Here is a 14,976-nt window from a genome sequence, read left to right on the forward strand (position 1 = left end):
CAGAATCAGCTACTTTTCCAGACCTTAAGGTAATAGCCTTGACTTGCTCTTTAGCTTCCTTCCTGCCTGGTACTTCCGTGTCACTGGGAAGAGTGCCAGGTTGACGATTGAGCACTGCATTGGCTAATTGCCCGATTTGATTTTCCAAGGTCTTGATAGAAACCGCCCGACTCTTGCACAACAGCTTAAGTTCCTCAAAATTAGCACTAGTAGGTGCAGTTGTACTTCCCTGTTGAGGATATGATTGCCTTATAGCATACTGCTGTGGTTGCTGGAATCCAGGTGGGTTAAACTGTTTACTCACTCCTTGCTGATATGGTGGCTGAATAGCATTCTGATTATTCCCCCAGCTGAAATTTGGATGATTTCTGTTATTAGGATGATAGGTCGCTGGCACAGGCTGCTATTGTCGCTGATAATTATTCACATACTGAACAGATTCGTTGACAAGAGAACACTGATCCGTAGCATGAGAACCTGCACAAAGCTCACAAACCATAGCTATTTGATTAACTCCATATGTAGCCAGAGAATCAACCTTCATTGATAGCGCTTGGAGCTGGGCTGCAATAGCGGTGGCTGTATCAACTTCCAGAATACCTGCTACCTTGCCTGACGTCATCCTCTGAGTTGGGTTTTGATGCTCATTTGCAGCCATCGTCTCTATAAGATTATACGCCTCAGTATAGCTTTTAGCCCATAAGGCGCCTCCAGCTGCTGCATCGAGCATGGGCCGAGATTGGGCCCCCAAACCATTATAGAAACCAGTGATCACCATCCAATCCGGCATTCCATGATGTGGACATTTTCTCAACATTTCCTTGTAGCGTTCCCAAGCCTCGCACATAGATTCTGTAGGTTGCTGCGCAAACTGAGTAAGAGCACTCCTCATAGCAACAGTCTTTGCCATCGGATAAAACTTCACCAGAAACTTTTGCGCAAGATCTTGCCACGTAGTGATGGACCCAGCTGGTTCAGAATGTAACCAGTCTTTAGCCTTGTCCCTCAGTGAGAATGGGAAAAGCCTCAACTTGATAGCCTCATCAGTCACGCCATTATACTTAAAAGTGCTGCAGATCTCGACAAAATTCCTTATGTGCATGTTGGGGTCTTCAGTTGCCGCTCCTCCAAAAGAAACAGAATTCTGCACCATCTGAATAGTGCCCGGCTTGATTTCAAAGGTGTTAGCTTGAATAGCCGGATGAAGGATGCTTGACTGAATGTCATCAATTTTAGGCCGAGAAAAATCCATAAGAGTTGGATCAGCTTGAACAATACGATCTCCCATGTTTACTGGTTCTTTCTGCTCAGTTCCTGAATCCGAATCCTCAAAATCTAACTTCTCCGGAATATCAAGAACTTCGTCTGTCTCCTCAGCTGTATCTAAAGTCCTCTTGCGAGCACGAGAACGAGTTTGCATAAACGCTTGCTAAAGTACCTGAAACACAACCGGAAAAAATAAGTAACTACTACGTCCTAATCACTGAGTCCTAATGACCAATGATGGTAAGTACATAAACTAAACAAATACGCCGAGTCCCCGGCGGCGGCGCCAAAAACTTGTTAGGGCGAAAACACGCGCTAATATTCACGCAAGTATACTCGTTCGCAAGTAATATAGAATATTTTCTAGTTCGTTCCCTCAGAGACTCAGACTAAATTATTGTCTAATTAAACTCACTCACCAATGTATGATTACTTCTCAATGTTAAGACACTAACACTTAAAATTGTTGATTAAATATTAACTATAATTAACTACTTAATTAATCACTTAACTAACGCTTCAATTTATCAATAATAAAACACTCATGAGATCACAACTTCATTATTACTTCCTTCTATAGCCATTGTTATTACCTTTAGCATGTGACATTGATGATATTAATCGAATAACATGAAACTGATAAAAGCCAACTTTCATTGTACTAATACCATTCTACCAAGCATCCACAATTAAGATAGAAGTTGAATAGTCATCAATTATGTTGAGTTCCCATATGTCTACAGAAATTGACAACACAACGATTTAAGCACAAGTTATTCCTTTTGATTACATGAGGCAAATAAAACTGTTAGAGTTACCCACTAATCATGCACAACGTACAAGAACCTATGCTAGCATGGCAAGTTCTAAATCTCAAGATCCACCGTCGCTTCACAAGAGATTAACACCCTATCTTATATGTTCGCGACGCACATAAGACGAATACGCACAACCAATACTAGATATCATGCAATCATCACACACTAAAGTATTAAACGATTAACTAAAGAATTCCATAATAAATCCGTTGCAACCCCATGATCACGATTAGCCCATAATAGTACTTATTGTCATCATGGGTTCATATGAAATTATGATAAACAAACACAAGAAAATAATAACTAAACTAATTATATTAAAACAGAGTACGTCACAAGAGTAAATAAGTTCAAATCAAGAAAACTAGCATCCAACGTTACAACGAAACAAGAATCACAAGAAGATATGCTTCCTCTTCGTTGCGGTGTGCTAAATCGGTCTTCTTCCTTATCTCCTTCGCTTCTTGCGTAAAAACACAATCTTCTTCAATCCACACTTGTGAAAACGTCTCAAATCTACTTATATAATAGTCCCATAAAACTCAGATTTCATAGAAGTGAAAACCAAACAGAAGTAGAAGTCCTAAAATAATTTGTCTTTTTTCCCGACCCTGCGCGGCCGCTCAGCAATGCTGAGCGGGCGCTCAGCAATGCTGAGCGGGCGCTCGGACCTCTACTGGAAAAAATCTGATTTTTCTCCGTTTCTTCGCCGTAATCTGCCCGTTTCTTTCCTCTCGCAATGGTGAACACATGCCAAGGCTTATTCTTGATGATTCCTCCCCCGAAATGCAACTAAAACCCTGAAATGCATAAACACTAGAAAAACGCATCAAATACACAAAATACTTGATTTCAAGACACCAATTTAAGCCATTTTAAGACGTTCTAAGTGGTATAAAATGCCACTTATCAGATATGCCCAATATGACTAAAAGAACAGAGAGATCATGTCCCACATGGACGCTAACTCCTACAAGGAAGGATATAAAACCCCTTGCCTTACAAGAGTCCTAATTATCATCTAAGATGGAGACTTGCCCACCAAGTCTCCCAACACAAGTCTAACCCTATACTTATCTCTATATAAAGGGCTCTTTCCCTCAACCAAGAACTACATTTTTGGATTGATTCTCTACAATACAGGGATACATAGGCATTTTGTGAGAACATCCAGTCCCCACCGCGAGAACAACCATTAAAACTCGAAACTCACCAACCCTAGAATTTAATACTAAAAACCCTAGTTTTATTCCAAAATATTTGGCACCGTCTATGGGAAGACAACAACAACCATGGTACTCACACGGAGCAGAAACAATAGTGGAACTGATGATCCCATCCCATCACAAACAATCTCATCAATGGTGGAGATACCCCCACACTCAACCTATGCCACCATACAAGGGGGAACTCCTGTAGAGGCATCTGAGGCTCAGCCTCAAGGGACAAGTTCCCCAATATAAGATCTATCTCAAAGGGACGAATCCCCAATTTCAACAACTACAGTCAATAATAAACCCTCAACCCATTGGGAATGAGTACTCAACGATCGTGATTCCAGGAACTATCAACCCCCCTTACGGGATGCCTCTATATCTCGAGGTTGGAGGAAGTGGACACTCTAATCGAAGCAAATGACAAGGGCGGATGACCCTATACATCCGTGGATTGGCTCACATCCCTGAGAATCGATAATTCTTTGGACCCTACTCTGTTAGGGACTCTCACTCATTAGACGATGAAGTCATTCCAAGGAGGAAATAAGTTAGTAAGGAGCCAATATATCGTGGTTATCATCAGCCCAGGAACACTCAAAGGACGATTTCCCAAGATGTGCAAAAGAGGATCACGGCTCATGAAGCTGAGATTCAAAGGCTGAAGTGTGATCTAGAGATGCACAGGCACCAAAACCCTCACTAATGACAAGGAAAAGGGATTTTCCTCCTATCATAGACCTGAATGGTCCAACATCAAGGCAAAAGGTTGTGACCCCAAGGGCTGATCCAAGTGATTTGATGCCCCTAGAAGATCGTGATGATCCAAATCCACCATTCAATGAGGAGATAATGAATGCCCACATCTCAAGAAAGTTCAAGATGCCCACCATCAAGGCATATGATGAAACTGGAGACCCAACTAATCATCTTAGGATGTTGTCTAACGTCTTATTACTATAGTATACAAGTGTCGCTATCAAGTGTCGGGCCTTTCCTCAAATCCTGTCGGGTATGGCTCAAAGGTAGTACAACCGTTTACCCCCCAACTTAATTGGATATTTCAAAGATTTGATCCAATCTTTCATCAAGCAGTTTATCAGCGGCAGAGTATACGAGAAGAGTTCGGCTTCGTTCTTGGGTTTATTGTTAGGGCGAAAATACGCACTAATATTCACGCAAGTATACGCGTTCGCAAGTAATATAGAATACTTTCTAGTTTGTTCCCACAGAGACCCAGACTGAATTATTGTCTAATTTAACTCACTCACCAATGTATGATTACTTCTCAATGTTAAGATAATAACACTTAAAATTGTTGATTAAATATTAACTACAATTAACTACTTAATTAACCACTTAACTAACACTTCAATTTATCAATAATAAAACACTCATGAGATCACAACTTCATTATTACTTCCTTCTATAGCCATTGTTATTACCTTTAGCATGTGACATTGATGATATTAATCGAATAACACGAAATTGATAAAAGCCAACTTTCATTGTACTAATACCATTCTACCAAGCATCCACAATTAAGATAGAAGTTGAATAGTCATCAATTATGTTGAGTTCCTATATGTCTACAGAAATTGACAACACAACGATTTAAGCACAAGTTATTCCTTTTGATTACATAGGGCAAATAAAACTGTTAGAGTTACCCACTAATCATGCACAACATACATGAACCTATGCTAGCATGGCAAGTTCTAAATCTCAAGATCCACCGTCGCTTCACAAAAGATTAACACCCTATCTTATATGTTCGCGACGCACATAAGACGAATACGCACAACTGTTAGGGCGAAAACACGCGTTAATATTCACGCAAGTATACGCGTTCGCAAGTAGTATAAGATATAAATCAGATTCGTTCCCACAGAGACTGGTTTAGGTTAAGTTCAATTTATGCACCTATGCAACAATGTATGGTTATCGCTCAATGCTAAGACAAATAACAAATTGGGTTTTTATTAAACTAAGAGATTATACTAAATAACATTAACTAAGAGAATTGAGGTTAAATTAATATATATGATAAACATGGGATCCTAACTTCATTAAATATATCATTCAATAGCCTTATTGTTCTTAATCTTAGCATGTGATGGTGATGACACTAATCAGATAACACGAAACTGATAAACGCCAACTTTCATTGCACGAGTACCATTCTACCAGACATCCACAAAAGAGATAGAAGCTGAATAGGCACCAATTATATTGAGACCCTATATGTCTATAGAATTTGACAACATAACGGTTTAAGAACAAGTTATCTATCTTGATTACATAGGGCAAGTAAAACGGTTAGAGTTACCTACGAATCATGCATACACATACATGAACCTATGCTAGCATGGCAAGTTCTAAACCTCTATATTCACTGTCGCTTCAATATAGATTAACACGCTATCTTATATGTTAGCTACGCACATAAGACGAATAAGCACAACCAATACTAAGATATCAATCAATCACCACACACCAAGATATCGAAACAATTAATTATTGAAATCCATAAGTAAATCCGCTAGAACCCCATGACAACGATTAGCCCATAATCGAACTCATCGTCACCATGGGTTTCAATGAAAGCATGGTATAAACAAGGTCTTAATAAACTAAATAATAATCAAAGTACGAATAAACGAGATCTAGGTCCAACAAGAACGAAAACGAGCATCCAAAGTTACAACTAATTCAAAGAATCACAAGTTGAAAACAAGATCTTCTTTTTCGGAGTTGTTCTGTGCTTCTAGGCCTTCTCCTTGGTATCCCAATCTTCCCGGATGATGAAAACCCTTTTTTTAAGTATATATACGCCCCTAGTGGACCTGGACCCTTAAAATCGTCAAATTCTACTCAAAAAAAGGCTTTTCAGCGAAATCAGCGACCAGCCGCCTCCTGAGCGGCCGCTCAGCTCTCCTGAGCGGGCGCTCAGCTCTCTGAGCGGGCGCTCAGCCACTGATTGGAAAAATATTTTGATGAATCTTGTTTTGACCATAACTTGAGTTCTACTCGTCAGAATTAGGCGATTCAACTGCCCACGCGAAGCTATTGAGATTCTCTACAACTTGACAATGGCCTTGGCTTCCAATTCTGATCACTTTTCATCATATTTCCTTTAAAAGCTCTTTTCTTCATTTAACTGATACCTGAAATGCAATAACACAAAAATACATCAAAATACCAACAACCTGAGTCCAAAACACCAATTTAAGCTTGTAATAAAGCATTCCAAGTGGATATAAAATCCACTTATCACACCCCCAAACTTGAATCGATGCTTGTCCTCAAGCATAAACAGACTCAAAACTACAAAACAAACCTAATGCATGAATGCAACTATGTGAATGCAACTAAATGATAATGCAATCGATCCCCTCAGAATAACCATAACCAAATGAATAAGCCAATGACTCTAAGAATGCAATAACTTGAAACAGAGTTTGAATAAATCCCACAAACCAACTCACAAACCAGAAACGTGCGTGTGTGGATGCTTAACAGAAATACTCTCGATACTAGATCAATAACCCTAACTTATCTATCATTGAAACAATTAAAAGTTTATAAATAATAGACAATAAACGCATTATGACTCACAACACCTCCTTTCTACTAGAGTTATACAAGGATTCACACTATTATTGAACACATAGCAAAGATGCTTATTTGATCGTGCAATGAATGAGGTCCCAAAAGACTTATACAATAATACCCATGTAGCGAGCGTTAGGTTAGCGGATCCCAGACTATAAAAGCCTTAGGTCACTAGGCACAAAGTCCCCTAGAACTTAATAACTCGAGTATTAAAGAGCTCACTCTTGATCAATTATGCATAAACACATACTTTTTTCTTTCTTTTTTTTTCTCTTTTTTCTTTTTTTTTCCTTTTTTTCAACAATTTTTGAATGAGTGTGTTTCGCTCCATCTCATTCAACCCTAGACTACTCATAAAAATATGAGCCGGCTACTAGCCATTTGACGCCTAGCCTTACAACAACTAGCAATGAAATCCAAGTTTTTCTCCAGATAAAAAAAAAATCAGTGTTTTTACGTCATTACGAGAATATCACAAATTCTAAATATAACCAAGTGATTAAATCTCAACAACAAACAAGTATGATCATGATCTAGATCAAAAGCAACCCTATAAGACTTTGTGAAAATATTTATTTCTGGCATGCAAATCAATTCATTAAGACTTAAACATCCCTCTATTCCTCATCACCACACTCAAATCAACATCAACTTATCCAATATCATAGTTCATCTTAAGGGATTATGCTAAATATGCATGCAAATGCAACTATATGAAATTACATAAAAACAAACAAATATGTCCTAAATGAACAATCATGCAAAAATATGAATGAACTACAACTAAACATGCAACATAAATCTATATGAATCTATATGGACACACACTACTAATCCTTACATTATCACCCCCAAACTTAAAATTTTCAATGTCCTCATTGAAGGCAATAATAAGGATTTCAAGCATACCTAATTAGCGGGAGATTCACCCTCGTCGGGTGGAGGATCAGGTGGCCAATCAACCTCGCCACTAGTGTCTCGGAAAATAGTACCAAAAGCATGTGTCAAATCTTCAGCAAAATGACGGTGAATGTCGTGCATGGCCTCCATACGCCTAATTACTCGCCTGTACTGCTCGTCACCAACACCAGTCCTATCAACTACCTGCTGCACATGAGAAGAACCCTCTATAGGCACTCGAGGATCCGTTCGGCTACCCTCTACATAATCAAAGATATATCCCAACCCCTTGTCAGGGGGTGCACCTAAGAATGAATAACTCAAGTCATCTGGCTGTCGGTTGAGCTCAAGTATGGGAGCTTCTGGAGTAAATGGTTCAAAACGCTCCTGAGAAATTTTCAGCTCTGCTAACCCAAGAGAATCGAATGGCATATCCAACTTCTTCTTCCACAGAGGTGCATTCAAAACCTGAATTTTCTCTACTTTAAAGCACTCCTCTTTAGCTGTGGGTAATTTTATTTCCTTGAACACATTGAAAGTGACCTTCTGATCATGAACCTTCATCGTAAGCTCTCCTTTTTGCACATCGATCATAGTTCGGCCTGTAGCCAATAATGGTCTTCCCAAGATAATGGGAATCTTCTTATCTTCCTCGAAATCAAGAATTACAAAGTCAGCAGGGAAGAAGAGTTTATCCACCTTGACCAAGACATCCTCCACTATACCTCGTGGATAAACGATGGAACAGTCAGCTAGTTGCAATGACATGTATGTTGGTTTCGGCTCAGGCAGACCAAGCTTCTTGAAGATAGATAAGGGCATCAGATTGATGCTAGCTCCTAAATCACATAAACACTTGTCGAACGACAAGTTTCTGATGGTGCAAGGAATAGTGAAGCTTCCAGGATCTTTAAGCTTCGGAGGCAACTTCTGTTGCAGCACAGCACTGCATTCCTCCGTTAGAGCAACGGTCTCTAAGTCATCGAGCTTCACTTTCCGAGAGAGAATACCTTTCATAAACCTCGCATAGCTAGGCATCTGTTCAAGAGCTTCAGCGAAAGGTATGTTAATATGAAGTTTCTTGAACACCTCCAGAAACTTCTCAAACTGCTTATCCAGCTTTTTCTTCTGCAGCCTTTTAGGAAAAGGAGGTGGAGGATAGATCTGCTTCTCCCCTGTATTACCCTCAAGAGGAGTGTGTTCCACAGTAGTCTTCCTTGGTTCCACCTCTGCTTCCTTCTGCACTTCTTCTTTAGCCACAACTGCATTTTCTGAATCTTGAGATTTTTCAGGCTCTTCGTCTTGCTGAATTTGGGGGCTTGCGACCTTTCCAGACCTTAAGGTGATGGCGTTCACATGTTCTTCAACTTTCTTCTTTCCTGGATTGGCTTCTATATCACTAGAAAGCGTTCCTGGTGGTCGATTCAATAAGGCATTAGCAATTTGCCCTATTTGGTTCTCCAGATTCTGGATAGAAACAGCCTGACTTTAGCATATAAGAGCCTGGTTTTTGCACATAAGTCTCAACTCCTCCAATTCAGATTTTTCATTCGAAGATAGACCTGCATCATGAGTTTGTTGTTGAAGTTGGAGTTGTTGTCTTGGTGTAAATTGTTGCTGAAAACCAGGAGGGTTAAATAGCTTATTTCCAAACTGCTGGAATGGCTGTTGCATCACATTCTGATTGTTGCTCCAGCTGAAGTTAGGATGATTCCAGTTGTCAGGATGATAAGTGTCTGGAACTGGTTGCTGCGATCTCTAAAAGTTGCTCACAAATTGAGCTGAGTCGCTAGATATAGCGCATTGTTCTGTCGCATGCGGACCTGCACACAGCTCACAAACAGTAATTATCTGCTTAACACCATAGTTAGCCAGAGAATCGATCTTCATAGACAACGCCTTTAGTTGAGCAGTGATAGCTGTAGCTGTATCCACTTCAAGAACTCCTACTACCTTGCCCTGTGGATATCTCTGGGTTGGATACTGATATTCATTAGCAGCCATCAGTTCAATTAGATCATAAGCTTCCTTATAGCTCTTTGCCCATAATGCTCCGCCTGATGCTGCATCGATCATGGGTCTGGACTGTGCTCCCAACCCATTATAAAAACAAGTGATGATCATCCACTTCCTAAGCATCTCCTTGTAGCGCTCCCAAGCTTCACTTAGCGATTCTCCCGTTTGCTGCGCAAATTGAGTAATAGCATTCCTGAGTGCAGCTGTCTTCGCCATAGGGAAAAATTTAGTAAGAAACTTCTGAGCAAGATCTTCCCAAGTAGTAATCGAACCAGCTGGTAGAGAGTGTAACCAGCTCTTAGCCTTGTCCTTCAGAGAGAATGGGAACAGTCTCAGCTTCACAGCATCTTCAGAAACACCGTTGAACTTGAAGGTGTCGCATATTTCAATAAAATCCCTAATATGTGTATTGGGATCTTCCGTTGGAGAACCCCCAAACTGGACTGAAGTTTGTACCCATTGAATTATGCCAGGCTTGATCTCAAAGGTATTAGCTGTGATAGCTGGCCGGACAATGCTAGATTGAATGTCATTGATCTTGGGTTGAGAAAAATCCATCAAGGCTTTCGTTCGTGCTGCTGGATCTCCCATTGTAATGAGTACCTGAAACACAAACAAATAAACCGTGAAAGTAAAAGAATCCAAGTCAGTGAACTTTAACGACCACTGATGACAAGCACATAAACTAAAAATTAACACCGAGTCCCCGACAGCGGCGCCAAAAACTTGTTAGGGCGAAAACACGCGCTAATATTCACGCAAGTATACGCGTTCGCAAGTAGTATAAGATATAAATCAGATTCGTTCCCACAGAGACTGGTTTAGGTTAAGTTCAATTTATGCACCTATGCAACAATGTATGGTTATCACTCAATGCTAAGACAAATAACAAATTGGGTTTTTATTAAACTAAGAGATTATACTAAATAACATTAACTAAGAGAATTGAGGTTAAATTAATATATATGATAAACATGGGATCCTAACTTCATTAAATACTTCATTCAATAGTCTTATTGTTCTTAACCTTAGCATGTGATGGTGATGACACTAATCAGATAACACGAAACTGATAAACGCCAACTTTCATTGCACGAGTACCATTCTACCAGACATCCACAAAAGAGATAGAAGCTGAATAGGCATCAATTATATTGAGACCCTATATGTCTATAGAATTTGACAACATAACGGTTTAAGAACAAGTTATCTATCTTGATTACATAGGGCAAGTAAAACGGTTAGAGTTACCTACGAATCATGCATACACATACATGAACCTATGCTAGCATGGCAAGTTCTAAACCTCTATATTCACTGTCGCTTCAATAGAGATTAACACGCTATCTTATATGTTAGCTACGCACATAAGACGAATAAGCACAACCAATACTAGGATATCAATCAATCACCACACACCAAGATATCGAAACAATTAATTATTGAAATCCATAAGTAAATCCGCTAGAACCCCATGACAACGATTAGCCCATAATCGAACTCATCGTCACCATGGGTTCCAATGAAAGCATGGTATAAACAAGGTCTTAATAAACTAAATAATAATCAAAGTACGAATAAACGAGATCTAGGTCCAACAAGAACGAAAACGAGCATCCAAAGTTACAACTAATTCAAAGAATCACAAGTTGAAAACAAGATCTTCTTTTTCGGAGTTGTTCTGTGCTTCTAGGCCTTCTCCTTGGTATCCCAATCTTCCCGGATGATGAAAACCCTTTTTTTAAAGTATATATACGCCCCTAGTGGACCTGGACCCTTAAAATCGTCAAATTCTACTCAAAAAAAGGCTTTTTCAGCAAAATCAGCGACCAGCCGCCTCCTGAGTGGCCGCTCAGCTCTCCTGAGCGGGCGCTCAGCTCTCTGAGCGGGCGCTCAGCTCTGCTGAGCGGGCGCTCAGCCACTGACTGGAAAAATATTCTGATGAATCTTGTTTTGACCATAACTTGAGTTCTACTCGTCAGAATTAGGCGATTCAATTGCCCACGCGAAGCTATTGAGATTCTCTACAACTTGACAATGGCCTTGGCTTCCAATTCTGATCACTTTTCATCATATTTCCTTTAAAAGCTCTTTTCTTCATTTAACTGATACCTGAAATGCAATAACACAAAAACACATCAAAATACCAACAACTTGAGTCCAAAACACCAATTTAAGCTTGTAATAAAGCATTCCAAGTGGATATAAAATCCACTTATCAACAACCAATACTAGATATCATGCAATCATCACACACTAAAGTATTAAACGATTAACTAAAGAATTCCATAATAAATCCGTTGCAACCCCATGATCACGATTAGCCCATAATAGAACTTATCGTCATCATGGGTTCATATGAAATCATGATAAACAAACACAAGAAAATAATAACTAAACTAATTATATTAAAATAGAGTACGTCACAAGAGTAAATAAGTTCAAAGCAAGAAAACTAGCATCCAACGTTACAACGAAACAAGAATCACAAGAAGATATGATTCCTCTTCGTTGCAGTGTGCTAAATTGATAAGTGGCATTTTATACCACTTAGAACGTCTTAAAATGGCTTAAATTGGTGTCTTGAAATCAAGTATTTTGTGTATTTGTTGCATTTTTCTAGTGTTTATGCATTTCAGGGTTTTAGTTGCATTTCGGGGGAGGAATCATCAAGAATAAGCCTTGGCATGTGTTCACCATTGCGAGAGGAAAGAAACGGGCAGATTACGGCGAAGAAATGGAGCAAAATCAGATTTTTTCCAGTAGAGGTCTGAGCGCCCGCTCAGCATTGCTGAGCGGCCGCGCAGCAAGCTGAGCGCCCGCTCAACTATGCTGAGCGGCCGCGCAGGGTCGGGAAAAAAGACAAAATATTTTAGGACTTCTACTTCTGTTTGGTTTCCACTTCTATGTAATCTGAGTTTTATGGGACTATTATATAAGTAGATTTGAGACGTTTTCACAAGGGTGGATTGAAGAAGATTGTGTTTTTACGCAAGGAGCGAAGGAGATAAGGAAGAAGACCGATTTAGCACACTGCAACGAAGAGGAAGCATATTTTCTTGTGATTCTTGTTTCGTTGTAACGTTGGATGCTAGTTTTCTTGCTTTGAACTTATTTACTCTTGTGACGTACTCTGTTTTAATATAATTAGTTTAGTTATTATTTTCTTGTGTTTGTTTATCATGATTTCATATGAAGCCATGATGACGATAAGTTCTATTATGGGCTAATCGTGATCATGGGGTTGCAACGGATTTATTATGGAATTCTTTAGTTAATTGTTTAATACTTTAGTGTGTGATGATTGTATGATATCTAGTATTGGTTGTGCGTATTCGTCTTATGTGCGTCGCGAACATATAAGATAGGGTGTTAATCTCTTGTGAAGCGACGGTGGATCTTGAGATTTAGAACTTGCCATGCTAGCATAGGTTCATGTACGTTGTGCATGATTAGTGGGTAACTCTAACAGTTTTATTTGCCCTATGTAATCAAAAGGAATAACTTGTGCTTAAATCGTTGTGTTATCAATTTCTGTAGACATATAGGAACTCAACATAATTGATGACTATTCAACTTCTATCTTAATTGTGGATGCTTGGTAGAATGGTATTAGTACAATGAAAGTTGGCTTTTATCAGTTTCGTGTTATTCGATTAATATCATCACTGTCACATGCTAAAGGTAATAACAATGGCTATATAAGGAAGTAATAATGAAGTTGTGATCTCATGAGTGTTTTATTATTGATAAATTGAAGTGTTAGTTAAGTGGTTAATTAAGTAGTTAATTGTAGTTAATATTTAATCAACAATTTTAAGTGTTATTATCTTAACATTGAGAAGTAATCATACATTGGTGAGTGAGTTAAATTAGACAATAATTCAGTCTGAGTCTCTGTGGGAACGAACTAGAAAGTATTCTATATTACTTGCGAACGCGTATACTTGCGTGAATATTAGCGCGTATTTTCGCCCTAACAAGTTTTTGGCGCCGCTGCCAGGGACTCGGCGTATTTGTTTAGTTTATGTACTTACCATCATTGGTCATTAGGACTCAGTGATTAGGACGTAGTAGTTACTTATTTTTTCCGGTTGTGTTTCAGGTACTTTAGCAAGCGTTTATGCAAACTCGTTCTCGTGCTCGCAAGAGGACTTTAGATACAGCTGAGGAGACAGACGGAGTTCTTGATATTCCGGAGAAGTTAGATTTTGAGGATTCGGATTCAGGAACTGAGCAGAAAGAACCAGTAAACATGGGAGATCGTATTGTTCAAGTTGATCCAGCTCTTATGGATTTTTCTCGACCTAAAATTGATGACATTCAGTCAAGCATCCTTCATCCGGCTATTCAAGCTAACACCTTTGAAATCAAGCCGGGCACTATTCAGATGGTACAAAATTCTGTTTCTTTTGGAGGAGCGGCAACTGAAGACCCCAACATGCACATAAGGAATTTTGTCGAGACCTGCAGCACTTTTAAGTATAATGGCGTGACTGATGAGGCTATCAAGTTGAGGCTTTTCCCATTCTCACTGAGGGACAAGGCTAAAGACCGGTTACATTCTGAACCAGCTGGGTCCATCATTACGTGGCAAGATCTTGCGCAAAAGTTTCTGGTGAAGTTTTATCCGATGGCAAAGACTGCTGCTATGAGGAGTGCTCTTACTCAGTTTGCGCAGCAACCTACAGAATCTATGTGCGAGGCTTGGGAACGCTACAAGGAAATATTGAGAAAATGTCCACATCATGGAATGCCGGATTGGATGGTGATCACTGGTTTCTATAATGGTTTGGGGGCCCAATCTCGGCCCATGCTCGATGCAGCAGCTGGAGGCGCCTTATGGGCTAAAAGCTATACTGAGGCGTATAATCTTATAGAGACGATGGCTGCAAATGAGCATCAAAACCCAACTCAGAGGATGACGTCAGGCAAGGTAGCAGGTATTCTGGAAGTTGATGCAGCCACCGCTATTGCAGCCCAGCTCCAAGCGCTATCAATGAAGGTTGATTCTCTGGCTACATATGGAGTTAATCAAATAGCTATGGTTTGTGAGCTTTGTGCAGGTTCTCATGCTACGGATCAGTGTTCTCTTGTCAACGAATCTGTTCAGTATGTGAATAATTATCAGCGACAACAGCAGCCTG

At 39.5% G+C, this 14,976-nt stretch overlaps 2 non-coding genes across 2 annotated transcripts; one reads left to right on the top strand and one right to left on the bottom strand.

Annotated features, from left to right (window-relative positions):
- The first annotated feature begins 788 nt into the window (after nt 1–788).
- LOC141669485 (small nucleolar RNA R71) lies at nt 789–895 on the top strand. The gene has a single exon (XR_012553767.1). It is a non-coding gene; the product is annotated as a small nucleolar RNA R71 (small nucleolar RNA).
- A 13,582-nt stretch (nt 896–14,477) lies between these two features.
- LOC141669367 (small nucleolar RNA R71) lies at nt 14,478–14,584 on the bottom strand. The gene has a single exon (XR_012553654.1). It is a non-coding gene; the product is annotated as a small nucleolar RNA R71 (small nucleolar RNA).
- Between the last annotated feature and the right edge of the window lie 392 nt (nt 14,585–14,976).

Source organism: Apium graveolens, chromosome 6 (genome assembly GCF_009905375.1).
Source record: "Apium graveolens cultivar Ventura chromosome 6, ASM990537v1, whole genome shotgun sequence".
In the NCBI taxonomy this organism is placed as follows: Eukaryota; Viridiplantae; Streptophyta; class Magnoliopsida; order Apiales; family Apiaceae; genus Apium; species Apium graveolens.